Genomic DNA, 27,499 nt, shown 5'->3' with positions numbered 1-27,499 from the left:
AACCTGCCGACTTTAACGGTTAATAGCAAAGCCTGCTTAAAGTTTAGGAACACCAAATTCCCAGGGTATATTAAGGGGATCAGTGGGAATAAGAGGAAAAATTTTTTTTTCAAAAAGACCTTATAGTTTTTGAGAAAATCGATTTTTAAGTTTCAAGGGCAAAAATGTCTTTTAAATGCGGAAAATGTCAGTTTTTTTTGCACAGGTAACAATAGTGTATTATTTTCATAGATTCCCCCAAGTGGGAAGAGTTTTACTTACTTCGTTCTGAGAGTGGGAAATATTAAAAAAAAAACGACGTGGGGTCCCCCCTCCCAGACCTCTTTAACCCCTTGTCCCCCATGCAGGCTGGGATAGCCAGAATGCGGAGCACCGGCCGCGTGGGGCTCCGCACCCTGACTATACCAGCCCGCATGGTCCATGGATTGGGGGGTCTCGGAAGGGGAGGGGCAGCCAAGCTTTCCCCTCCCCCTCCGAGCCCTTGTCCAATCCAAGGACAAGGGGCTCTTCTCCACCTCCGATGGGCGGTGGAGGTGGAGGCCGCGATTTCCTGGGGGGGGAGGTTCATGGTGGAATCTGGGAGTCCCCTTTAAAAAGGGGTCCCCCAGATGCCCACCCCCCCTCCCAGGAGAAATGAGTATAGAGGTACTTGTACCCCTTACCCATTTCCTTTAAGAGTTAAAGTAAATAAACACACAGACACTTAGAAAAAGTATTTTAATTGAACAAAAAACATAACCACGAAAAAAGTCCTTTAATATTCTTAATTAACCATTAATACTTACCTGTCCCTTTAAATAAATGATCCCTCGCAATATCCTCGGAAATGTTCTATCAGTTACAATGTAACAAAGTTATTACAATGCAACAACTTTGTTACATTGTAACTACGCCGCACCCGACGTCACTCACCGCCGCCGCCGCGTCTGTGCTGCAGGACCCGACAGAGCTCTGAGCTATAGCTTAGAGCTCTCTAAGCATCTTTGTATTTGGGCTCCAAGGAGCCCCATTGGTCCTTAGCAGACCAATGGGGTTCCTTCTGATTTAAAGGAACCCCATTGGTCTGCTAAGGACCAATGGGGCTCCTTGGAGCCCAAATACAAAGATGCTTAGAGAGCTCTGAGCTATAGCTCAGAGCTCTGTCGGGTCCTGCAGCACAGACGCGGCGGCGGCTGCGGCGGTGAGTGACGTCGGGTGCGGCGTAGTTACAATGTAACAAAGTTGTTACATTGTAATAACTTTGTTACATTGTAACTGATAGAACATTTCCGAGGATATTGCGAGGAATCATTTATTTAAAGGGACAGGTAAGTATTAATGGTTAATTAAGAATATTAAAGGACTTTTTTCGTGGTTATGTTTTTTGTTCAATTAAAATACTTTTTCTAAGTGTCTGTGTGTTTATTTACTTTAACTCTTAAAGGAAATGGGTAAGGGGTACAAGTACCTCTATACTCATTTCTCCTGGGAGGGGGGGTGGGCATCTGGGGGACCCCTTTTTAAAGGGGACTCCCAGATTCCACCATGAACCTCCCCCCCCAGGAAATCGCGGCCTCCACCTCCACCGCCCATCGGAGGTGGAGAAGAGCCCCTTGTCCTTGGATTGGACAAGGGCTCGGAGGGGGAGGGGAAAGCTTGGCTGCCCCTCCCCTTCCGAGACCCCCCAATCCATGGACCATGCGGGCTGGTATAGTCAGGGTGCGGAGCCCCACGCGGCCGGTGCTCCGCATTCTGGCTCTCCCAGCCTGCATGGGGGACAAGGGGTTAAAGAGGTCTGGGAGGGGGGACCCCACGTCGTTTTTTTTTATATTTCCCACACTCAGAACGAAGTAAGTAAAACTCTTCCCACTTGGGGGAATCTATGAAAATAATACACTATTGTTACCTGTGCAAAAAAAACTGACATTTTCCGCATTTAAAAGACATTTTCGCCCTTGAAACTTAAAAATCGATTTTCTCAAAAACTATAAGGTCTTTTTGAAAAAAAAAATTTTCCTCTTATTCCCACTGATCCCCTTAATATACCCTGGGAATTTGGTGTTCCTAAACTTTAAGCAGGCTTTGCTATTAACCGTTAAAGTCGGCGGGGTTTTAAATGTTTACATTTTTCCTTTGAAACTTTAACATCGATTTTCTCAAAAACTATAAGGTCTTTTTGAAAAAAAATTTTTTCCTCTTATTCCTCCTGATCTCCTTAATATATTCTCCAAATTTGAGGCTCTTAGCATTTAAGGGGGCTTTGCTATTAACCCTTAAATTCGGCGGCTTTTTTATATTATACGGAGCGTTACGGTTTAACGCGAAATTACGGTAGCGTTTAATGCGAAATTACGGCATGAACGAAACGCGAAATTACGCGTTGAAAATTACACTTACGGTATTTTCAATTACGATTTTAATGGCAATTACGCTACCGTAATTTCGCATCGTAATTGCAAATTTCGCATGCGTAATTTTAGTAATGCGAAATTACGAAAATTTCGGCTCAACTCTAGGCAGAGAGAAGCAAGGTTAATGTTGTTGACAACTAAATAGTTTTCCAGTTGATATTAGTATGTTTCAGACTGGACTTTCTCTTTAACCAGTGCTAGTTAATCGCTATAGTGGAACGCCCATCTTAATAGCACTTGGAGTCTAACATCAATATTCCATTCCATCATAATAAAGCAATATTGCATTCCTTACATGGAGTTCCTTAGAACTGATATTGTCGGCTTACAATATAGGCTGACAAAGATTTTAAGTGATGTCTAAAAATGCCCTCTCTTTAAAGAATGTATATGAGCTCTGCATGATTTCACTTGAACTGTTTTCTTCTTATGCAGAAATATTATGCCTTTCACAGATTAAAAAGGTTTATGGTACAGTTGATCTGAAACATGAAACACAATAAGGCAACTTGTGAGATCCTTAGCTTGGTACAATCCAGTGATCATGATCATGAGACACGCATTTAAATAGCTCTTTTCTGCTGCCAGACTCAAAGAGCCAGAGCTGCAGCCCCTAGGTGCGCTCTATAGGCATTAGCAGTGTTAGGGAGTCTTGCACAAGGTCACCTCACTAAATAGGCTGGCTTGCTGAACAGGAAAAGCTGAGATCCAAACCCTGGTCTCCTGTGTCCAATGCACAGCCCTTGAAGGGACCCTGAGCAGTAAATAAAAATTAAATTTGGACTTACCTGGTGCTTTCTTCAGACCCCCGTAGCCTGCAAAGTCCTCTGGCATCCTCTTCTTCCCTCTCCTGGTCCCACCGGCGGCTCTGGAAATCGGCGACTTCGGGTGAAGTTGCGTGAGCGCACCCCCGCTACGCACCTGTCATGTCATCATGCCAGTCGCCGTCAGCCTTCTGCACATGCGCAGCTCAATCTATAGAGAACCAGCCATGTGCAGGAGGCTTACGGTGACCGGCCTCCAGCAGCACCAGGAGAGGGAAGAAGAGGATGCTGGAAAACCTTGCAGGCTATGGTGGGGTTGGTGGAAGCCCCAGGTAAGTCCAAATTTCATTTTTATTTACCACTCAGGGTCCCTTTAACTAGTACACTATCTTCCCCTCATTGTAATGTTGCCTCTGTGTGCAATGAACACATTTCTCTGTACACCAGAAGTACCCACACATTTCAATTTACTCTTTATTCCGACTACTATCTTAATTCTGACTTGGATAACAACTTTTGGTGATTTCAACTAAAATTCTCTGAGATCTATGTGATGGCCATCTTGAATTTTGTTCCTGCATTTCATTTAAATGCAAAGTGCCAGGACATATACCGGTAATTATCAGCAAAATTGCTATATAGGTCTTGTGGGTCTCTCCAGGCACACCTCTGAAATGAAATAAATTCTGGTGGATTTGGAATTCGGCCATTTCGAACATCTCTACTAGACACCCAACATGCAATGTTGGAGAAGGAGAAAATAAACATCTCATGGAAGAGAGCTACATTGTTTTTATGAAGAAAATATGATTAAAGATATTAACCACTTGAGGACCTAGGGCTTTCTACCCCTTAAGGACCGGCCACTTTTTTTCCATTCAGACCACTGCAGCTTTCACGGTTTATTGCTCGCTCATACAACCTACCACCTAAATGAATTTTGGCTCCTTTTCTTGTCACTAATAAAGCTTTCTTTTGGTGCTATTTGATTGCTCCTGCGATTTTTACTTTTTATTATATTCATCAAAAAAGACATGAATTTTGGCAAAAAAATGATTTTTTTAACTTTCTGTGCTGACATTTTTTTTTAAATAAAGTAAAATTTCTGTATACATGCAGCGCGAAAAATGTGGACAAACATGTTTTTGATTAAAAAAGACCCATTCAGTGTATATTTATTGGTTTGGGTAAAAGTTATAGCGTTTACAAACTATGGTGCAAAAAGTGAATTTTCCCATTTTCAAGCATCTATGACTTTTCTGACCCCCTGTCATGTTTCATGAGGGGCTAGAATTCCAGGATAGTATAAATACCCCCCAAATGAACCCATTTTGGAAAGAAGACATCCCAAAGTATTCACTGAGAGGCATAGTGAGTTCATAGAAGATATTATTTTTTGTCACAAGTAAGCGGAAAATGACACTTTGTGACAAAAAAAAAAAAAGTTTCCATTTCTTCTAACTTGCGACAAAAAAAAATGAAATCTGCCACGGACTCACCATGCCCCTCTCTGAATACCTTGAAGTGTCTACTTTCCAAAATGGGGTCATTTGTGGGGTGTGTTTACTGTCCTGACATTTTGGGGGGTGCTAAATTGTAAGCACCCCTGTAAAGCCTAAAGGTGCTCATTGGACTTTGGACCCCTTAGCGCAGTTAGGCTGCAAAAAAAGTGCCACACATGTGGTATTGCCGTACTCAGGAGAAGTAGTATAATGTGTTTTGGGGTGTATTTTTACACATACCCATGCTGGGTGGGAGAAATATCTCTGTAAATGACAATTTGTTAATTTTTTTTACACACAATTGTCCATTTACAGAGAGATTTCTCCCACTCAGCATGGGTATGTGTAAAAATACACCCCAAAACACATTATACTACTTCTCCTGAGTACGGCGATACCACATGTGTGGCACTTTTTTGCACCCTAACCGCGCTAAGGGGCCCAAAGTCCAATGAGTACCTTTAGGATTTCACAGGTCATTTTGCGACATTTGCTTTCAAGACAACTCCTCACGGTTTAGGGCCCCTAAAATGCCAGGGCAGTATAGGAACCCCACAAATGACCCCATTTTAGAAAGAAGACACCCCAAGGTATTCCGTTAGGAGTATGGAGAAGATTTTATTTTTTGTCACAAGTTAGCGGAAATTGATTTGTATTGTTTTTTTTCACAAAGTGTCATTTTCCGCTAACTTGTAACAAAAAATAAAATCTTCTATGAACTCACCATAGTCCTAACAGAATACCTTGGGGTGTCTTCTTTCTAAAATGGGGTCATTTGTGGGGTTCCTATACTGCCCTGGCATTTTAGGGGCCCTAAACCGTGAGGAGTAGTCTTGAAAGCAAATGTCGCAAAATGACCTGTGAAATCCTAAAGGTACTCATTGGACTTTGGGCCCCTTAGCACACTTAGGGTGTACAAAAGTGCCACACATGTGGTACCGCCGTACTCAGGAGAAGTAGTATAATGTGTTTTGGGGTGTATTTTTACACATACCCATGCTGGGTGGAAGAAATATCTCTGTAAATGACAATCTTTTGATTTTTTTTACACACAATTGTCCATTTACAGAGAGATTTCTCCCACCCAGCATGGGTATGTGTAAAAATACACCCCAAAACACATTATACTACTTCTCCTGAGTACGGCGATACCACATGTGTGACACTTTTTTGCAGCCTAGGTGGGCTAAGGGGCCCAACGTCCTATTCACAGGTCATTTTGAGGCATTTGTTTTCTAGACTACTCCTCGCGGTTTAGGGCCCCTAAAATGCCAGGGCAGTATAGGAACCCCACAAGTGACCCCATTTTAGAAAGAAGACACCCCAAGGTATTCTGTTAGGTGTATGACGAGTTCATAGAAGATTTTATTTTTTGTCAAAAGTTAGCGGAAAGTGACACTTTGTGGAAAAAAACCAATAAAAATCAATTTCCGCTAACTTTTGACAAAAAATAAAATCTTCTATGAACTCGTCATACACCTAACAGAATACCTTGGGGTGTCTTTTTTTCTAAAATGGGGACACTTGTGGGGTTCCTATACCGCCCTGGAATTTTACGGGCCCAAAACCGTGAGTAGTCTGGAAACCAAATGTCTCAAAATGACTGTTCAGGGGTATAAGCATCTGCAAATTTTGATGACAGGTGGTCTATGAGGGGGCGAATTTTGTGGAACCGGTCATAAGCAGGGTGGCCTTTTAGATGACAGGTTGTATTGGGCCTGATCTGATGGATAGGAGTGCTAGGGGGGTGACAGGAGGTGATTGATGGGTGTCTCAGGGGGTGGTTAGAGGGGAAAATAGATGCAATCAATGCACTGGGGAGGTGATCGTAAGGGGGTCTGAGGGGGATCTGAGGGTTTGGCCGAGTGATCAGGAGCCCACACGGGGCAAATTAGGGCCTGATCTGATGGGTAGGTGTGCTAGGGGGTGACAGGAGGTGATTGATGGGTGTCTCAAGGTGTGATTAGAGGGGGGAATAGATGCAAGCAATGCACTGGCGAGGTGATCAGGGCTGGGGTCTGAGGGCATTCTGAGGGTGTGGGCGGGTGATTGAGTGCCCTAGGGGCAGATAGGGGTCTAATCTGATAGGTAGCAGTGACAGGGGGTGATTGATGGGTAATTAGTGGGTGTTTAGGGTAGAGAACAGATGTAAACACTGCACTTGGGAGGTGATCGGACGTCGGATCTGCGGGCGATCTATTGGTGTGGGTGGGTGATCAGATTGCCCGCAAGGGGCAGGTTAGGGGCTGATTGATGGGTGGCAGTGACAGCGGGTGATTGATGGGTGGCAGTGACAGGGGGTGATTGATGGGTGGCAGTGACAGGGGGTGATTGATGGGTGATTGATAGGTGATTGACAGGTGATTGACAGGTAATCAGTGGGTTATTACAGGGGAGAACAGATGTAACTATTGCACTGGCGAATTGATAAGGGGGGGTCTGAGGGCAATCTGAGCGTGTAGGCGGGTGATTGGGTGCCTGCAAGGGGCAGATTAGGGTCTGATCTGATGGGTAACAGTGACAGGTGGTGATAGGGGGTGATTGATGGGTGATTGATGGGTAATTAGTGGGTGTTTAGAGGAGAGAACAGATGTAAACGCTGCGCTTGGGTGGTGATCTGATGTCGGATCTGCGGGCGATCTATTGGTGTGGGTGGGTAATCAGATTGCCCGCAAGGGGCAGGTTAGGGGCTGATTGTTGGGTGGCAGTGACAGGGGGTGATTGATGGGTGATAGGTGATTGGCAGGTGATTGACAGGTGATCAGTGGGTTATTACAGGGAAGGATAGATGTAAATAATGCCCTGGTGAATTGATAAGGGGGGGTCTGAGGGTAATCTGAGCGTGTAGGCGGGTGATTGGGTGCCCGCAAGGGGCAGATTAGGGTCTGATCTGATAGGTAACAGTGATAGGGGGTGATTGATGGGTGATTGATGGGTAATTAGTGGGTGTTTAGAGAAGATAACAGATGTAAACAATACATTTGGGAGGTAATCTGACGGCGGGTTTGCGGGCGATCTAATGGTGTGGGTGGGTGATCAGATTGCCCGCAAGGGGCAGGTTAGGGGCTGATTGATGGGTGGCAGTGACAGGGGGTGACAGGGGGTGATTGATGGGTGATAGGTGATTGGCAGGTGATTGACAGGTGATCAGTGGGTTATTACAGGGAAGAACAGATGTAATGAATGCACTGGTGAATTGATAGGGGGGGGGGGTCTGAGGGCAATCTGAGCGTTTGGGCGGGTGATTGGGTGCCCGCAAGGGGCAGATTAGGGTCTGATCTGATAGGTAAAAGTGACAGGTGGTGATAGGGGGTGATTGATGGGTGATTGATGGGTAATTAGTGGGTGTTTAGAGGAGAGAATAGATGTAAACAATGGATTTGGGAGGTGATCTGATGTCGGATCTGCGGGCGATCTATTGGTGTGGGGGGGTGATCAGATTGCCCGCAAGGGGCAGGTTAGGGGCTGATTGATGGGTGGCAGTGACAGGGGGTGATTGATGGGTGATTGACAGGTGATTGACAGGTGATTGACAGGTGATTGACAGGTGATCAGGGGGGATAGATGCATACAGTACATGGGGGGGGGGGTCTGGGGGGGGGGTCTGGGGAGAATCTGAGGGGTGGGGGGGTGATCAGGAGGGAGCAGGGGGCAGGGGGGGTATAAAAAAAAAATAGCGTTGACAGATAGTGACAGGAAGTGATTGATGGGTGATTAGGGGGGTGATTGGGTGCAAACAGGGGTCTGGGGGGTGGGCAGGGGGTGGTCTGATGGGTGCTGTGGGCGATCTGGGGCAGGGGGGGGGGGAGAAAATCAGTGTGCTTGGTGCAGACTAGGGTGGCTGCAGCCTGCCCTGGTGGTCCCTCGGACACTGGGACCACCAGGGCAGGAGGCAGCCTGTATAATACACTTTGTAAACATTACAAAGTGTATTATACACTTTGTATGCGGCGATCGTCGGGTTAACATCCCGCCGGCGCTTCCGTATGGCCGGCGGGATGTTGCGGCGAGTGAGCGGCGACAGGCGGAGGCGGAGGATCGCGTCACGGATGACGCGATCGCTCCGCCCATACCCAAACAAGGACCGCCGCATTTTGTCAATACGGCGGTCCTTGCGGCGTCTACTTCCCGGCCGCCATTTGTCTATACGGCGGTCGGGAAGTAGTTAAAATTACATTTATTTCCATTTGCTGTTATGTTTTAGAAATCAAAATCACATATAAAATCCATGTTTTGTAAATCTTGCCTGTTGTTTGCTAGCGATCACTACAGACACCACCTGCGGCAGAAAACCAACAGTAGTTGCTGGGGATCATTAGTACTTTGTGCAAAATTGATAAATCAGGCCCAGTGTGAACTTGTTTCTTGCATATAGAGGTGTATACTTCTGGGTCATGTTGTCGCAATATGATTTCAAGTACTTTTATGCTTCTTTTAGATGCATTGTGTAGCAAAGCCATTTTGAATTCTGACGAAAATTGCATGGAGATTTTACATCATTCTGGAAATTATAGGCTTCTGGAGGTGTGCACTCTTTGTCAAGTAAATGATGTTCACCTATTAATGTCACAGATCATTTAACATACAATCCAATGTCATTGCTATTAGCAGCTTCATTCGCATGGATACCTTCAGTAGTTGCCGTCTGATCTCAGCTGGAAATTTTTGCTCTGATTTACATTTGCTTTTCTGCCTTTTTTTTTCTCCGTTGGCCTGTCTGTGTCTGGCTGTAGCTTTGGCTGGTCTAAATTATTTTGGACAGCCATTTCTGAAAGTAATGTGAAGTGAACTTTAAAGAAGCTAAAGTCAGAAAGAGAAAGCAGCCCAACTTATAGAAAAGTCAGTGTCACTATAAATAGCAATGTTTGAAGTCTTATGCTGGGTACACACGTTGTGATTTCCCGCTCGATCCACGGGATCGATCGGGATCGATTCGATTATTTCTGACATGTTCGATTCGTTTTCGTTCGATACAGCCATCGATTTTGCACACTTATCATGCAAAATCGACGGCTATATCGAATGAAACCAAATCGAACAGGCCGGAATTAATCGATCGATCCTCCGGATCGAATGAGAAACCGCAACGTGTGTACGCAGCATTACTTTCTACATTAAAGGCTGTCATTGATGTAAGTTGCACTCTTTTCTAATGGATTCAACCTGTATCTAGATATGTGCCTAGAGATAGGCTTTAACCAAAACACCTTGGAATAAAGCAAGCCTGAAGCAAAAATCCCCAAAAAGTTATGATATAATGAATTGTATGTGTAGTACGGATAATAGGCACGATGGATTTTCGACCTTCAGGCGACTAAACTGCCGGGTCTTAATGAAAACACCAGTTATGTTTCTTTCCTCCCACTTCAGTGAAGGTTTTGACTATTTTTACCTGTGTCTGCGTGTGGCCTTATGAGGTGGAGGCCTCGGGGCTTCACATTGGGGCATCTCATTGTGGAAACTCCGTATTTTTATACTCATTTTGGTGATATAGTTAAGTGCCTAGTTTGGCAATTTTCTCCCCTCTAGGTGGCAGCATGCATGCAGCATGTCTTCCACTACAAGGGAGGGGGAATATATCTAGTTAAAATATAACGGAGCATTTTTCTATCTATTTCAGTGCTAAATTAATGTTGGCCTTAGTGCCTTTGCATAAGTTGATTTCTATTTTTGTATTATGTATAGCTATCAGATTAAATGTGGGGGCATCAGCCCCTGTTCACCTGGGGATATGTGTTGGGTGCTGGCTGTCTCTGTGCTGCCGCCGTCTGGTTTGGCTGCCTTCCGGCGCCGCCCGCCCCCTCCCCTGGGCCTGGCGTGCGGGGGGGCGGGGCTTGGCGGACGCGCCGTGCGCGTCATTGGGGCGCGCTCGTCGTGTCTGCCCGCCCCGCCCCCCTGCTCGCGGCGGCCCTGGGGTGGGGGCGGGCGGCGCCGCATCTGTGGCCTGATTGGTCGGCGGCCCGCACATGGCTGCGGCGCCATGTGTGGTGGGACACGCCTCCTGAAGAAGCCGGAAGAGCCGGCGAAATCGATAGAGGACGCCGTCCTCCGCCACCAGCACGCTGCCGCATCCCTCCCGCAGCCCTCCGTAGCCCTGGGACTCCTGGTCACCACTGCCTCTTCGTCGCAGCCCAGCATACCGATTAGGAGCCAACAGGAACTACATACGCAGGACATAGTAAGAGCCCTGGGGGCACAGGCATCGCTCCTGCAAGGAGCTGCAGCCTTTGACTATGCACAATCTCTACATGCTTTATATGCCTGACTCTGATGATTGATATCCTGCACGCTGTGCCATGCTGATCAAGCTGTGCTGCTGCTGCTTTGTTTGTCACATCTGCTTCATATGCCTGCTTTGATGTCTGATGGGCTGAACTTTATACATCTACTTGCCTGCACTTTGACTGGTACTTTTGCCATATTGATGGAATTGGCTAACTACATGTTGACCACCTATATCTATGCTTTTTTCAAGCTGGGCTGCTGCTAAATTCTCTGCTACACTTGCTACATGTGCCTTGCTCTGACCCCTGCTGGACGGAACCATACATCAATCTGCCTCAGTTTTGATTGGCAAACTTGCTATTTCCTTTGGGATTAGCCAGGCACGTACTGTATGAACACATGTGAGACTGTCACTCCAGTCTCACTTTGCCATCATATCACATCAAGTATAATACACTCACGCCTGGCTCATAAACTCTGGCCAGACATCAGTGTTCCAGTGAAAAATCCTTGGGAGATCAAGAGGCCAATCCGCAATGACAGAATTGCACTGATACCATTTCTAATCTCTGAGCTCAGACAGGCACCAACAGGAAACTGCGCAGTTTCAACAAGATTTTAGTTGTATACCCTAGTGTAGCGGTGGGATCCGTGAGTTTCAGGGTATCTCTTGGGGGGCGGTGGGTAGGTTTGGGTGGCTGGCAGGCTGCTTGGCGGGGTTTGCTGCATATTTTATGTTTTTATATCAGTATTGAATAAAGGTTTTGTATATCTTTTGAATACGATTTGTCGGTTTGTATTCAGTCAGGTCACACCCCTCCTTTATTGTATCTCAAAGTGTTCTATAGTACGGATAATATATAGGACATTAGTAGCAAAGAAAAGTTTAAAGCTTGGAGTTGAGCTCCCACTTTCTGGGTTGAGTCTGGACTGGAATTGTGTATTTGCAACTTTATAGCATCTGACAATTTGGTTACTAAATTAAGATGATGTATTTTGGATAAAGTAATTATTAGTAAGGGTGTAGATTCAAGAAAACTATAACTTCAAAGGGAACTTCAATGAATTGAGAAACTTGCTGTGATGATCCGCTCAGCTGGCTGCACAGGCAGACAGCTGTTTGACCATTCCTCTAGTCTGTGGGCTGCAGGTCTCTGGAAGAGAGACCTGTTTTTCCATTGCAAGTTTCTGGTCTTTTCTGCTGCTGAGGAATTTGCATACATTTGTTATGCAAATCCCCTGCCTGCCTCCTTTGATGACTGGCACTATAAGAGCTTTCTGCTCCCAGAATGCTTTGCTGGTCATTCCTTCAGGGTTTGTAGTAAACACTCCTAGAGTGTCAGCCATGCTACCTCTTGTTAAAGTTATCTTAGAGTAATTCTTTGGACTGCACTAGGCAGTTTCCCTAGTGCAGTTAGGATTGCATATCTGTTTGTTTGTGTGTTGCGATTGTCCTGTCCCAGCGGTGGTCGATCTTGTCTGGATCGCAGTAGCCTCTAGCGGTAGTAGCTGTGGATCCTTCTGATCTAGTTTCTGGAGTGTAAGCTGGAGCTGCGGTCACTTCTAGCTACCTCGTCTAATCTGTCTTGTTTAGATCGCACTAGCCGCTAGCGTTAGCGGCTGTGGATCTTTCTGATCTGTGTTCCTGCTTGGATCACACTTGCTCTGGCGGAAGAGCGGTGGATCCTTTCTGCCTAGTTCCTGTTTCTCGTTTGTCTGTCTTGTCTGATACGGGCGCTTGCTGTAGGCTCGGTGAGGTAACCGTTAAGCAAGCGTTTACGTTCTTTGTTTTGTGTTTGTCTGTCAGTGGTTAGTTAGACGTGCTTGTCTCTGTTGTGCTTAACACGCGGAGACCGCGTTCTAAACGCGTTCGCTGTTGCGAATGAGTGCGGTGTTTGCGTTTAGTTAGCGTTTGTTATTTTCTTTATCATTCTCATTGTATTATTTGCTGTGCCTTTGCTCCTCTTGTGTTCTGTTCTAGTCTGTCTTGTGTCAGCCTTTCTCGCGATCGCGTTCCTACTTTTGTTTCTGCTGATGTGTGTTCACCAGGGTCGCGACTAGATTGGTGAACACACATTCGTCCTGTCCCTGTGCTCTTTCTCTTTATGGGCTGTTCAGCCCCGCATTGTCTTGATCTGTACAATCCCCATCTGGCATCTGTGGCCGTGCAGCGATTGTACTTGTCTGCACTCCACAGCGCCATCTGCCGGTGGGAATTGCCCTCTGCTGGTGCATTGCACCTAGCCTGGGTTCACCCAATTATACGCTTGTGGAAGGTTTTCGCTGTGTCAGTGCGCATCTCGTGCGCTGACCACGAAAACGATTCCGCAAACGATACAGGATGACCAGCCTAACCGAAATTCCCAGGGCAGAGGGAACCTTCGATTTGCTTCAGATGTCATTGCCTAAGACGAAACCATATGTGGATCCTATTATAGGTAGGATCGCACACTATATTAAAGCAGTTAAAAAATCTGTGCTCGTCCCTGATCCCCACCCATATGGGGATTATCTAGATACTGGGTTATTTGAACCGCCATTTGCCTCATGGGAAATTGGGGCCTTGTTGGAGAAATTTGATTTTGATTGGAAAGCCTCTTGCGATTTTTATATCGCAAAAAGCGCGGATGTCTTGAATGATTGTCTCGACTCTATGTACCTTTTGATTGATTCTGATGAATGTGATGAGTGTGATGTGGATCTGGTGATTTATGTGTGGCAGACTATTTTGGGCGAATTGCACACACACCAACCAATTACTTCTAATAAAGAGACACTGTCATCACATGTTTATTCCAGTACGAATCTTGAAAAATTATCTTCTGATCGTGTGGAGTCTGAATCTGTTTGCGAGTCTGATCCTGAAGAAAGTATTGACTCTCCAACCTGTACACTGAGGTCTCACTTCACAAGACGTTATTCATGTTCTGAGTGTGGGGACTCTTTTGTACCTGAATTACCACCTGTAGCTCATGGGAGATCTCACACCGGTGAGAAATTGTACTTGTGTGATATATGTGAGGAAGAACTTCTCAGTCATGGGAAGTCTCACACTGATGAGACAATACTACCCTGTTTTAAATCTGATGCCTGTTTCTCAGATGTTCCTGTCGATTGTGATCGGCGTGAGTGTGTCAGTTTTGGCTATGATAGGTGGGATCCCTTGTCATGTAAAAACCGATCTTCTCCCAGTACTACTTTAAGATCCTCCATCTATGATCTTGCTATGGGGAAAATTCCAAAACTATGCAGTTTCAAGAGTAAGGTTAATATGATTAATAAAGTTTCTCATGTTGTTGTCACAACTTCTTCTTCTAATATTGTTCAGTATGAATGCTCAGACCTAGTCAGGTGTGAATGGGAGCCCCCGTTCCAGAAAAAGCAGCTTGAAGCGTTGGTGTATGAATTGGAGAACGATTCAAAGTCGTTTTGTGAGTACTACATTGCCAGAAGTGAGTCTGTCTTGAGAGCATGCATAAGTTCTGCTTCCGCCTTAAGAAAAGAAAAGGGGTGTGAATTTGACTTTGTGAGTCCGCTGATTTGTATGTGGAAAATGATTCTGAATGAACAACGTGTACTTCATTCAGGTGATGTTTGTAACAGTACATTGTCAGCTGGCGTTTCTGAGATCCAGCAATCCAGCCTGGAGACCTCAGAATCCCTGTCTTCGAAATGTCCAGTTTCGCAATCGACTGCGATCTTGGATTCGCAAATTTTGCGTTCTGACTCCTCGGATTTGACATCGTTAGCCGAGTCTAAGAGTGAGACAGCGCCTAGGGTTTGCAAATCTGATACTGAAGCATCTTTGTTGTGTCCAGAGAAGGGTTCTCTGAGTCCACTCTGTACTCTGGATGAGCCAATATTACCTTGTTTAAAATTTCCTGCAGTGACCCTAGAGGCTCGTCTAGGTATTGCAACCATTTTCACCTGCTTCTCTGCTATTTTAGAATTGCAGTCTAGTTTGACTGCTATGGAGAAATCTGCCTGCAGTGAAACGGAACTCAGAAAGTCAGAGCTAGTTTCACTAGATATTCCTATGTATCCCTGTCGTGATGATGAAATCCAGTCTCAGCATATGGTAGAACCATTCCTGGGACATCTGCCCTGCCTGCAGGAGATATTTAATGTTCAGCCCTGTAACATGGATAGTTCAGAATCCTTCATAGAAAACTTGGAAAATGACATTTCTGAGGTCTTAGTTGATGTTTTGGAGGTTTCCAAGTCCCTCCTAAAGAGTGCAGAACTTCTAGGAGATGCCTCCTGCCCCCCAGATCCATCTGAGGTTTTGCCCACTTCGGTAGGCATTGCTCTTGTGCTGACTACCTTTGCAGCTCTTGTGGAGCTTCACTCATGTGTAGTCAATGATGATATTACAGTCACAGAAAATTCTGAATTTAAGTCCGAGTCTTCTTTTGAAAGACCAGTACCTGTGACCTCTACTCGTGATGATTTTCTTCCCGGTACTGGTTTTGGTCTTGTCGTGTCGGACTCTGAAGTTGGCAGTTCTCCGACATGTCCTGAGGTTTCTCCTGTACTAGTGTATCCCGATGTGCTCTGTGACCCAGAAAGCCCAAGTGTGCCTCGGTTACCAGCGTACTCAGATGCTTCCTCAGTGGAGACATGATTCTGATGTTGCCTGCCTGCTTGCATGCCCAGAGGTGGTCCCTGAAAGTCCTGATCTTGGTGGGTGTCCTGGTAATTTTGAGTCCAGAGTAATCATAGGCTCCATAGGGGTTCTTGGTAGTGCTCCATGTGGGCCTGGTGAGCGTTCTGGCCTCTTGGGATCTCTGCGGAGCTTCAAAGGGTTCTGGGAGATTCCGGTAGAAATTTTGCTTGGTACCCTGAATAGGATCAATAGTAGCTTTTGTGTTGAAAGGGACACTTCAAACAGGTATTGTGGCAGATTTGGTATTTTCGGACGCTCCCTGGAAGGTGGTGGGTATTGTCTGGAGGGTGTCGATGGCTTCTTCTCTGGCATTCACAGTTCTGATGGGTGTTACACTGATGGGTGTTACACTGAGACTTGTAGTACTGATGGGCATGTTTCGGTGGCTTCTGCTTCCAATGAGGTCGGTTTCGGGTGGACTGATTCTGGAATTGGGCCTTGTCGGGCTGTCCCGACCTTCATGAGTCTTCAGTTAGGGTTTTGTGGAAATACCAGTTTTGAGGGACATCTGGAATCCGTCCCTAAAGGGGAGAGGGGGTACTGTGATGATCCGCTCAGCTGGCTGCACAGGCAGACAGCTGTTTGACCATTCCTCTAGTCTGTGGGCTGCAGGTCTCTGGAAGAGAGACCTGTTTTTCCATTGCAAGTTTCTGGTCTGTTCTGCTGCTGAGGAACTTGCATACATTCGTTATGCAAATCCCCTGCCCGCCTCCTTTAATGACTGGCGCTATAAGAGCTTTCTGCTCCCAGAATGCTTTGCTGGTCATTTCTTCAGGGTTTGTAGTAAACACTCCTAGAGTGTCAGCCATGCTACTTCTTGTTAAAGTTATCTTAGAGTAATTATTTGGACTGCACTAGGCAGTTTCCCTAGTGCAGTTAGGATTGCATATCTGTTTGTTTGTCTGTTGCGATTGTCCTGTCCCAGCGGTGGTCGACAGGAAATCGTTCTGTTTGTCTGGGGTGCTAACCGGCACTGCGGTAGTTACTGGTAGCCCCTTCTGATCTGTCTTGTCTGGATCGCAGTAGCCTCTAGCGGTAGTGGCTGTGGATCCTTCTGATCTAGTTTCTGGAGTGTAAGCTGGAGCTGCGGTCGCTTCTAGCTACCTCGTCTAATCTGTCTTGCCTGGATCGCAATAGCCTCTAGCGTTAGTGGCTATGGATCCTTTTGATCTAGTTTCTGGAGTGTAAGCTGGAGCTGCGGTTGCTTCCGGCTACCTCATCTGATCTGTCTTGTTTAGATCGCACTAGACGCTAGCGTTAGCGGCTGTGGATCTTTCTGATCTGTGTTCCTGCTTGGATCACACTTGCTCTGGCGGAAGAGCGGTGGATCCTTTCTGCCTAGTTCCTGTTTCTCGTTTGTCTGTCTTGTCTGATACGGGCGCTTGCTGTAGGCTCGGTGAGGTAACCGTTAAGCAAGTGTTCACGTTCTTTGTTTCGTGTTTGTCTGTCGGTGGTTAGTTAGACGTGCTTGTCTCTGTTGTGCTTAACACGCGGAGACCACGTTATAAACGCGTTCGCTGTTGCGAATGAGTGCGGTGTTCGCGTTTAGTTAGCGTTTGTTATTTTCTTTATCATTCTCATTGTATTATTTGCTGTGCCTTTGCTCCTCTTGTGTTCTGTTCAAGTCTGTCTTGTGTCACTTCTGGCGATCGCCTTTCTCGCGATCGCGTTCCTACTTTTGTTTCTGCTAATGTGTGTTCACCGTTGCAGGGTCGCGACTGGATTGGTGAACACACATTCGTCCTGTCCCTTTGCTCTTTCTCTTTATGGGCTGTTCAGCCCCGCATTGTCTTGATCTGTACAATCCCCATCTGGCATCTGTGACCATGCAGCGATTGTACTCGTCTGCACTCCACAGCGCCATCTGCCGGTGGGAATCGCCCTCTGCTGGTGCATTGCACCTAGCCTGGGTTCACCCAATTATACGCTTGTGGAAGGTTTTCGCTGTGTCAGTGCGCATCTCGTGCGCTGACCACGAAAACGATTCCGCAAACGTTATACTTGCTAGTTGAAACCTTTTTAGGATTAATGAACAGTATAGTTTGAAACTGGTCTTGTAATTAGAGATGGGCTGAATATCTAATTTTAAATTTACGAATTTTGAATCTGAATCTCTGCAAAAGTTTGCGAATCTGCGAATCTCCATAGACTTCAATGGGCAGAAGAATTTTAAAACCTACAAAGACTGCTTTTGGCCTCAAAAGCGATGGAAAAGTTGTTTCAAGGGCCGTAAGGGCCCTAGGGGTTGAAATGTAAATTGGAATGGAAAGAGGCCCCAAAAATATAAAATATCTAAAAATAATTTAAAAGATAAAAAAAAAACCTACCTCAAGAATGATGCATAGTTGAAATAAAGAACTCACTAAGAAAAGTTTATTGATGAAAATAAATTAAATAAAATTACTGCATTCTTCAGTTCAACTAAGTTTCATGTTTGGAGTTAGGTAAGGGTTTGGGGTACTTTTTCTTACCTTTTAAACTGTTTTTAGATACACTATTTTAAATTAAACACCTCCTTCTCTTCCAATACAGTTGAATTCCCAGTCGTATACCTTTGAAAGACAGCACCCCAAGGTAAAGTTAATAATGCCTTCTGATCCTTGAACATCCAACTTCATGAGGCATTAAAGTATTCCAATAGTTACTAGGTAAAATGTCAGGCTTTTACAGCATGATCTATTCTTTATGAATTGACATTTACTGACATTTGCTGACATTTGTTGAGGTATTTACCAATTCACACTAGAAGCGCTTTTCTGAGTGTTTTGCAATTGATTAGCATTTTTAAAATTGCTTCCATTTACTTTCATTAAAATCGCGGAAAAATTGTCTCGATTTTGCAATCGCGTACACGTAAATCGCGGCGATTTTTCTGCGATTTTTACAAGTAGTTCCTCATATCATGCAAGAGATAACTCTTTTCCCCCACTAGATGTCAGTAATAGGAATATACCGTTCGCCTTTCTCCTTAGAATTGTTCCCACTTGCTTCCTATAGCTTAGGGGCGGACTGGGCAGCGCCATCGCCATGGTGACGACGCGCCCAGCCACGCTGATTACGCGGCCACGTATGATTACGCATAGATAGTATTTAAACAGCGCGGCCCCGAATACATGCCATTCCCTGATGCAGCTTCGGCGTAACCAGTAGGAATCAGGCCACCCCAGCCCGCACACACTACCAATTGGTAAGCCTCTGGCCGTTATTTCTTCATTGCTCTCTTTCTCTCTCAGTGCCTATACCATCTCTCTCTTTGCACACTCTGTGATCAACCATCAATATTGTTTTCTTTGCATGTGGAGTTTTACTTACTGATTTGGGTTCATCTTTGTCTTATTCACATTGTGGATTCTATTTCTTATCTCACTGGATTATATATCATATTTTTCTTGTCTTGGCACATCTTATGAGTGTCTATACCTGGTTTATAGATCCCCTCCTCTCTTGTCACTAAATAGGATATGGATTTTGATCCTCTAATGGCATTAGTATTGTCTTAGTGTGTTTATTATTAAATTATTTATATTAGTAGGATTTCTGCACTGTCACTTTTTGCTGCAGCTTTTATTGTGATACTGTGATTGACTTTGAGCTGTTGTGTATTAAATTGTGACCCATTATCTGTCTGGGCAGCTGTCTTTGGATCCCTCATCCCACCGTTGTTCTAATCATAGGGTGGGACTCATTTGCTGGGACCTTTGCACTACTGCTCTGACAGATGGTCAAGGGACTATAACTATTATTGTGGGCTTGATGGCCTTTTGTGTGTGTTCTTTTAAATGATTTTAATTGAATTCCTATATATATATATTTACTTATAAATAAAAATTAAGCTTTTTGGAAGTAGTAGTGGTGATCCTTTTTATATACATATATATACACTATGATATGAGGAACTACTTTTCTTGTTTTTGTTATAATTGCTAATACGGGTCGGTGACCATAGTTTCCCCATATGAATGTTTTTTTACGTATTTTTCTTGAGAAAAGTCTATATTTTCCTGATAATACTAGCAGGAGGATGTTTGGGGCTCACCTAAAAGTAGCATTTTCTATGATTTTTACCACAATTTTAATTAAAGTGAATGGGAGAGATTTAGAAAAATGCTAATCAATCGCAAAACGCTCAGAAAAGCGCTTCTAGTGTGAATGGGCCCTAACACCTAGACGGGGAGTCAGGGACATGCCTGGGGGGGGGGGGCGGGGGGGGATCCATGGCAAAAGTCCCACCAAAAATTATGGAGTTGACTCAGAGTCGGGTTTTAATTGCTAAAGGGCAGAAATTCCATTACATTTCTAAATTGGTGAAAAAAAGTGATTTAAAACATCCGGCATGTGTACATGTTGATCAGGTAGCGTAAGAGTTATGCCTGCTTCACACGGACAGACGAAAAGCTGCATTTCATGCACCGCAGTCCGCAAACAACTGCAAAGACCTTTAGAGATTACGTCAGGTGAGCATATCTTTGTTTTTACCAGCTGACAACTCCAGGACATAAATTGTAGTCCTCTCAGCGGTAATCTTTGTGTAGTGGTGTGTAGTGGCCACCATGGTTGTGCGCACAATTGTGGAGTGCAGACGATCACGATTTTCCAGCTTCTATGGTCAGGCTGAGGTTGTTCAATGACAGTTAAGTGACCAAAAAACACTGATTCTGCACTGAGGCCTTATGCAGGGAGCAGTAGTGGATACTAGATGCCAGTAGTGGTGGTGAAGGATTATTCGGTTAAGGTCGGTGCACTACTAGGACCAGCAGAGCAGACCTGTCTCCAACAGCACTGAGGTTTTATACAGGGGCCAGTAGTGGATACTAGATGCCAGTAGTGGTGTGAAGGATTACTGCGTCATGGTCAGTGCACTACTAGGACCAGCAGACCTGTCTCCTACAGCACTAAGGTTTTACACAGGGGCCAGTGGATACTAGATGCCAGTAGTGGTGTGAAGGTGGGTTATGGTCGGTGCACTACTAGGACCAGCAGACCTGTCTCCAACAGCTAACTTGTGCACTGGCCACAGAAGAGAAATACAATAGCAAGACAAACAATGTATCAGCCCTAAGAAGGGCTTAGTTGTTCAGGACAATGTGGTAGCGGCAAGAATCTGCACTGAGAACACAGAACACAGGCTTCTCTCTCTGTCACAACACACTGTCCCTGATCTGCCCAGCATGCAAGCCAAACACAGACTGCAAAATGGCTTCTGTGCTGGATTTCTGATAGGTGTGTGTGTGTGTGAGTGTGGGGGGGGGGGGGGGGAGGTTTAGCTCAATGATGATGTATAGGGGGAAGGTCGAACACGCCATGTATTCACCTGAGGAGGCGAACACCCCTTGTTTGCCATGAAAAATTTGCCGGGCGAATAGTTCAGCCCATCTCTACTTGTAATACTTAAAGGAATACTATCGATTGAAGCATTTTTTTTAAAATGCTGTATGTTAGGGCACACATTACCACAAATACTAGGAGCAGTTTCGTTTCTCACACAGCTCTTCCTCTCTGCTGTAAAATCCTCCGTCAGTTTGTAGATACAAAAGTGACGGCTCTTAAAGGGGTAGACCATGTCCCTGCCCAGGGGGGTTGCTATCAACTCCTCAGTGTACAGTTTGACTATCCCTTTGCTGAAACAATCTTATTCAGATGTGTTCCTTGTTTGCTGTTCTCTCTGACTGATAAAGATTCTGATAATGCCTTTGTAATCAGCATCTCTCCCTCTCAGCAGCCTAGGAAGTAGATGCAGCCTGGAATGCATCATCATCACAAGCCAGTCAGCCAGTCAGTCAGTCAGGAAATGTAAACACATCTCCCTCTTTCAGCAATATTACAGCACATCTCCATACATGTTACCTCCACATGTCTACTGCATGCTGTGACACAGTGAAGTATATTTGTGAGCTGTGTGAGGAATGAAGGATGATTTTAAGCAGGGAGAGAGGGAGAGAGAATTGGGTGAACAAATAAAGTTCCCCTAGCACTAGTGGTAATGTGTACCCTAATGTAGAGTATTAAAAAAAATTGTTGTTGTTGTTTAAATTGATAGTATTCCTTTAAGTTTATGTTGATTATAACAGCTCTGTAAGAGTAAATCTGCGCCTTTTGAAGCATGTTAATGTAGCATTTAAACGTTTTCACTTTACTCATTGTTTATACTTGATACTTGAACATGTTTTGGTATTATCCTTTATCATCCATAGAATTAAAGGAACACTATCAATACCCAAGTGTTCTAAACTGGCAATATACAAATAATGTCTAAGTAGCTGTGTAAACATATTCCTACTTTTCATTTTAAATATTAGAGGCAAAAGCTTTAATTCACTGTTTAGGATTTAGCTCTATTGGGACAAATCATTTGCAAAGGGGTATCTACTTCAATGCACAGCCAGTGTTGTTTTTTTGCATATCAGACTACAGAGTATTTTTCCCTGAAAGCAAAAAAAGTATGAAAAGCTGTTGAGTCACTGACAATTATAAATGTTTAAAACAAGTTACATTTCCTCTGCACTTCTGCAGACAGCTCAGAAACACAGGCTGCTTCTGAGAGCTTTCTCACACACAGTTATGTAGGTAGAAAAAAACAATGGGCCAGATTTATCAAGAGTGTCTGAGACAAAAAATTGGTAGGTTTTTAGAAATCTGTGCAGAACCGTCTCAGGCATCTTAATAAATCATCAGATTCAGCTAAGAGTTTGATACCACTTCACTGGAGATCAACGTAAATCCCAACTATACAGGAGTGGTTGAGTAGGGTAAATAATATCCATAAAACAGAGGAAACTTTATTAACAAGCAAATATTTATTTGACAAATATTACGGGATATGGGCTGTTTGGCTTGACTTCCAAGACTCTGATGAATATAAAAGTTTTATGCTCTAGTGATATCCACGAACACTATCCATACCTGTAACTAAATTATAGACAGAAAACCACCAACCTAACCAGGGAAAGTTATGACTGGTTTTATCTTGTTGTTAGTTTATTTGTTGTTATGTTCACTTCCAATTAACAGAAAAGGTTGACCTACTTTATACTGGTTCTGAGCATATATAATATGCTAGGCTCAACGCTCACTTGAATGTGTGTAATATTGACTATGTCATGGATACACTTAATGTTAGAGGGCTGCTTCTGGCCCTACTCAATCAATAATCTGTATTAAAGCAGTAAAGGAAAGAACAAACTACCATAATACTTGATATATATATATATATATATATATATATATATATATATATATATATATAATATCTCTATGTCATATAACACAGGATTATTGATTTATGTGCATCTTATTATATAGCCTAATATGTTAGTATTGACATTGCCTGTACAAATCCCGCGGGATATTGTGTAAACTTTCTTGTGCATGATGTGTCAATAAAAAATTATGTTAAAAAAAAAAGATAGTGCAGATTCCTCCTAAAACTGTTGTAAAATAGGAGGAGCTAGGAAGGTCTCTCAGACAGGGCAGTGTGTGAGGGGAATTCCTGTTGCTGAGGTAACCAACACACCTGCTGTATTGATAGCAGCAGGCTCTGAGGAGGAATTCAGCAGGGGGGAGGAGCACCACACAAATCATGTCTAGCCTGCACTCTGCAATCATGTCTTGCCTGCAGTTCTACATCTGTAGAACTGCTATCAAGCACTTCTTAATCTGCACCAGTTTAGGGATGGATTTGCACTTTTCTTATCTGTACTGCAGCTCTAGAAATTCATGCTAAATTGCCACTATTACCTAGGATTTAAGAAGGTTCTTATTATAATGCAGAACTGTTCTCCCTGCTGGTTAGAACAGATGAAGAAGAAAAAACTGTCGGTAGTGCATTGATAAATATCCCCCAATTTTTTGTAAAAAATAATACCTTTTAATTATTTTTGTTTGGCTAACACAGTACAGAAACTTTTTTGCTACTATCACACACAGTTACCGTACAGACAGAGTTACACTGTGAGGGAATTCACTCTCCCCTCATTGTTCACTCTCCAGTCAGAATTTAGCAGACTGCTGTCAGTTCAGAGTGAAAGGTATTTGTTACATTAAACAAAAGAGATAAGAAAATGAAATGTATAAATCATTATTTACCAGCACTTCAGGAACTCTCTCAAACTCAGGTTAAAAACACGTTAATTGATAGTGTCCCTTTAACCACTTGAGGACCCACCCTTTACCCCCCCTTAAGGACCAGCGCTGTGCTGAGTGATCTGTGCTGGGTGGGCTCTGCAGCCCCCAGCACAGATCATGTAGCAGGCAGAGAGATCAGATCACCCCCCTTTTTTCCCCACTAGGGGGATGATGTGCTGGGGGGGTCCGATCTCTCATGCCTGCATGTGGCTGGCGGGGGGGGCAGCACAAAGCCCCCCCGCGCGAAATTCCCCCCTCCCTCTCCTACCTGCTCCCCCCCCCGGAGATCAGGGCTGCACAGGACGCTATCCGTCCTGTGCAGCCAGTGACGGGACGTCCCCTGTCACATGGCGGCGATCCCCGGCCGCTGATTGGCCGGGGATCGCCGATCTGCCTTACGGCGCTGCTGCGCAGCAGCGCCGTACAAATGTAAACAAAGCGGATTATTTCCGCTTGTGTTTACATTTAGCCTGCGAGCCGCCATCGGTGGCCCGCAGGCTATTCATGGAGCCCCCCGCCGTGAATTGACAGGAAGCAGCCGCTCGCCCGAGCGGCTGCTTCCTGATTAATCAGACTGCAGCTGGCGACGCAATACTGCGTCGCTGGTCCTGCAGCTGCCACTTTGCCGGCGCGCGGTATGAGTGCGCGGTCGGCAAGTGGTTAAAGAAAATTCCTGCATAAGGTTGAGAACTGGATTTTAAAACTTTGTATTTATTTAGTGGAAATGATATTATAGTTCACCCGATAAAGCATATGTGATTTGTTCAGCTTTAGCCAAAAAAATAAAAACAAATGATGGCTGACTGTCAAGCAAGGGATTTTTTTTTTCCATTTTTGAATCTCCTTTTCATCAAGTTCTATTCTGGATTCTAAAGCTCAGTCAGCTTTTTATATTGAAATCAAGATTGTGATGATGCAGCGCAGAGCACAGTGAAACAATGTCAGAGTAAAAATTGTCAGTAGATTTCTTGCAGCAGTGTAGGCAGGAGCCAGGGGAGTTCAGTCTGGATTACAGGTCTGTCATAAAGTCTATGACACATGACACATGGGCGATTCTGTCAATAGCCAGAATCAATAGCAACAAGCTGCACATAGCCTGAAAAAATAAACTGAATGGCATCATTAGCACCAGAGAGACTTATCATCTTGCCACTAATAATAGACAGGCAGCAGCCACTGTTACTACCCTTGCCAAGTTTTAGAAGGCCTAAGTGCAAGCAAATAAGAGAGAAGAGACTGAGTGGTTGTGCAGACAGTATAACAGTTAAAGGTATATGAAATAATTTGTCCAAATAAACTTATTCTGTTTTCCAAAATAATGGGCAACTTGGGATTCCCCAGGATTTATTCCATTGACACCTGCGTCTGCTGCCTGGAAGGGCAAGATAACAATGACGCCTTGGATATTGCAGATTTCCTTGTAGTCTTTTAAGTAGAAATGTCAAAATACAACTGCAGTGCTCATATAGGGACTTTAATGCTGCAGAGAAGACACGTTACATGTATTCCTCACACACCAGCATTTAACAAACATGTACATTCTATGATATAGCTGTATTGACATATGGCTGTTGCTCAAGGGAAAGCAGCACCTAAAGTCTGTACTGAATTATAATATAACTAGTAAAAAAGCCCTGGCCGTTTACTAACGGGCGCTAAGCAAGTGACCTCACGCGCATGGCTGCACCCCCCCCTCCAGCATCGTGCCCCAAACTGATAATATAATAGACAGAAAAGCCCCAAACTAAGACATCACTTGACAACACTGGCGTAACAATAGGCCCTGCAGCCACCTGGGGCCCGCTCGGGGCCGTTTTGTGAGGGCTGGAGGGGTGGCAGCATGAGAGGAAAGCCTTGGCCACAGTCGGCGGGGAGAGAGGAAGTTCCCCCCTCTCCCTCACCTTTGGGCTCTCCCCTCTGCGCTCCCCTCCAGCTAGTTACAGTGTGGGCGGTGGGCAGCTGCGGCAAGATACATACCTTCCGTGCGTTCCACCGCATACTCCACGCTCTAGCGGCTGACGTCACTTCCGGAAGTGACGTCACTTCCGAAAGTGACGTCAGCCGCTAGAGTGAGGAGTATGCGGTGGAACACACGGAAGAAGGTATGCATCTGTCCGCCGCTGCCCGCTGCTCACACTGTAACTAGCTGGAGGGGAGAGCAAAGGGGAGAGCCCCGAGGTGAGGGAGAAGGGGTGAACTTCCCCTCTCCCCGCTGACTGTGGCCAAGGCTTTCCCCTCATGCTACCACCCCTCCAGCCCCCACAAAATGGCCCCGAGCGGGCCCCAGGGAGGGGGGGCCCGCAATGAAATTCTGCAGGGGGGCCTGGTGGGGCCTAGTTATGCCCCTGCTTGACAAATTCATTTTCCATGTTAATGCAATTGAAGCTTACTATATTTAACCACTTCAGGATCCCTGGTACGCATATCTACACCGCTGTATACTTCATGAGCGGATCAGGGGAGTAGATATGCATACTGTTAACTTACTGATGTGTTCACGATCCCCACGCTGTTGTCGTTCACCTCACTGTCGCAGCCCCCTCCATCTGTGATCGAGATATGAGAATCAGCTATTCTCAACCCAGATCACCATGCCTGTGTCTTCCGAGAGCTTGCAGCAACGAGACGCAACCTCTCATTCAAAATACACCCAACACTGCCGTGTTTCTATTAATAGAACACGGCCTCAGTAGCACCATCTTGTGGTCAAAAGTAAAAATACTCAGAATTACACCTCTATACTGTTTTACATAGAAAAATTATTCATTTTATTATTATTATTATTATTATTATTATTGTTGTTGTTTTTAACCCCTTTCAACTCTGCCCCATAGTTATCAAAATAAAACACTTATTAAAAAAAAATGAAACAAATTACATAATTTTTTTTTACATAAATAGTTACCTTAGGGACTTTTCTAATATGTATGTCATGAGGGCATATTACTGTTAATTTTGCAAATATAGTCTTTTAATAAGTGAAATAGTATTAAAAATCCCTAAACAGAAAAAATACACCTTTATTACCAGATAAAATATTATCGTCATACATTGTACAAGGGGAACAATTTCAATGTTGTAATAACCAGGACAAATGGGCAAATGAAACTTGTGCGTTGTGTATCGAAGCTCATTTTATTTTGAAACTAGAATGTCTATAATGGCTGAAAACTGAGAATAATGATTTTTTTTCATTTTTTTTTCTTATTCCCTTTACAGTGCATATAAAATATAATAATTCTTAGCAAAAGGTACCACCCAAAGAAAGTCTAATTTGTGTCGAAAAAAAAATATACAGATCATTTCAGTGTGATAAATAACAATAAAGTTATCGCTGAATGAATGGGAGGAGTGCTGAAATGTGAAAATTGTTTTGGTTTTTAAGAGAAAAAACCTGTGATCCTGAAGTGGTTAAGAATATTGATTATAGAAAACAACCTGCTTTAGTCAATCTATAATGCACCTTTCTGTGGTTACCATGGTGGCAGTAATTATATATTTTTTAGAATGTTTAAACTTTTATGATGAAAAACAAACAAACAATATATTACCAATTATTTAATGCAATTATATCTTTACTCTTTTAACGGTGACTGAGATAGACGTGAGGCAGCTGGAGGTCAAACAGGTGAGCTGACTGAGCACCTGATAGAAAGTGGTAACTATGTGGCTTTGCAGACAAACGATGCTGACATCCAATTGCCATGGCTGCAACTAAGCATGTACTGCATCATTGGAAAGACATACACAGTTACAGATAGACATTTAAAGGTAAAGTTTAATAACATCAAATTGCAGTGTGACTTCTGTACATATGAAGAAATGTTATAT

This window comes from Hyperolius riggenbachi, chromosome 2, assembly GCF_040937935.1.
Source record: "Hyperolius riggenbachi isolate aHypRig1 chromosome 2, aHypRig1.pri, whole genome shotgun sequence".
Lineage (NCBI taxonomy): Eukaryota > Metazoa > Chordata > Amphibia > Anura > Hyperoliidae > Hyperolius > Hyperolius riggenbachi.
The sequence above is the reverse complement of the archived record's forward strand: the minus strand, read 5'-3'. Positions refer to the sequence as shown.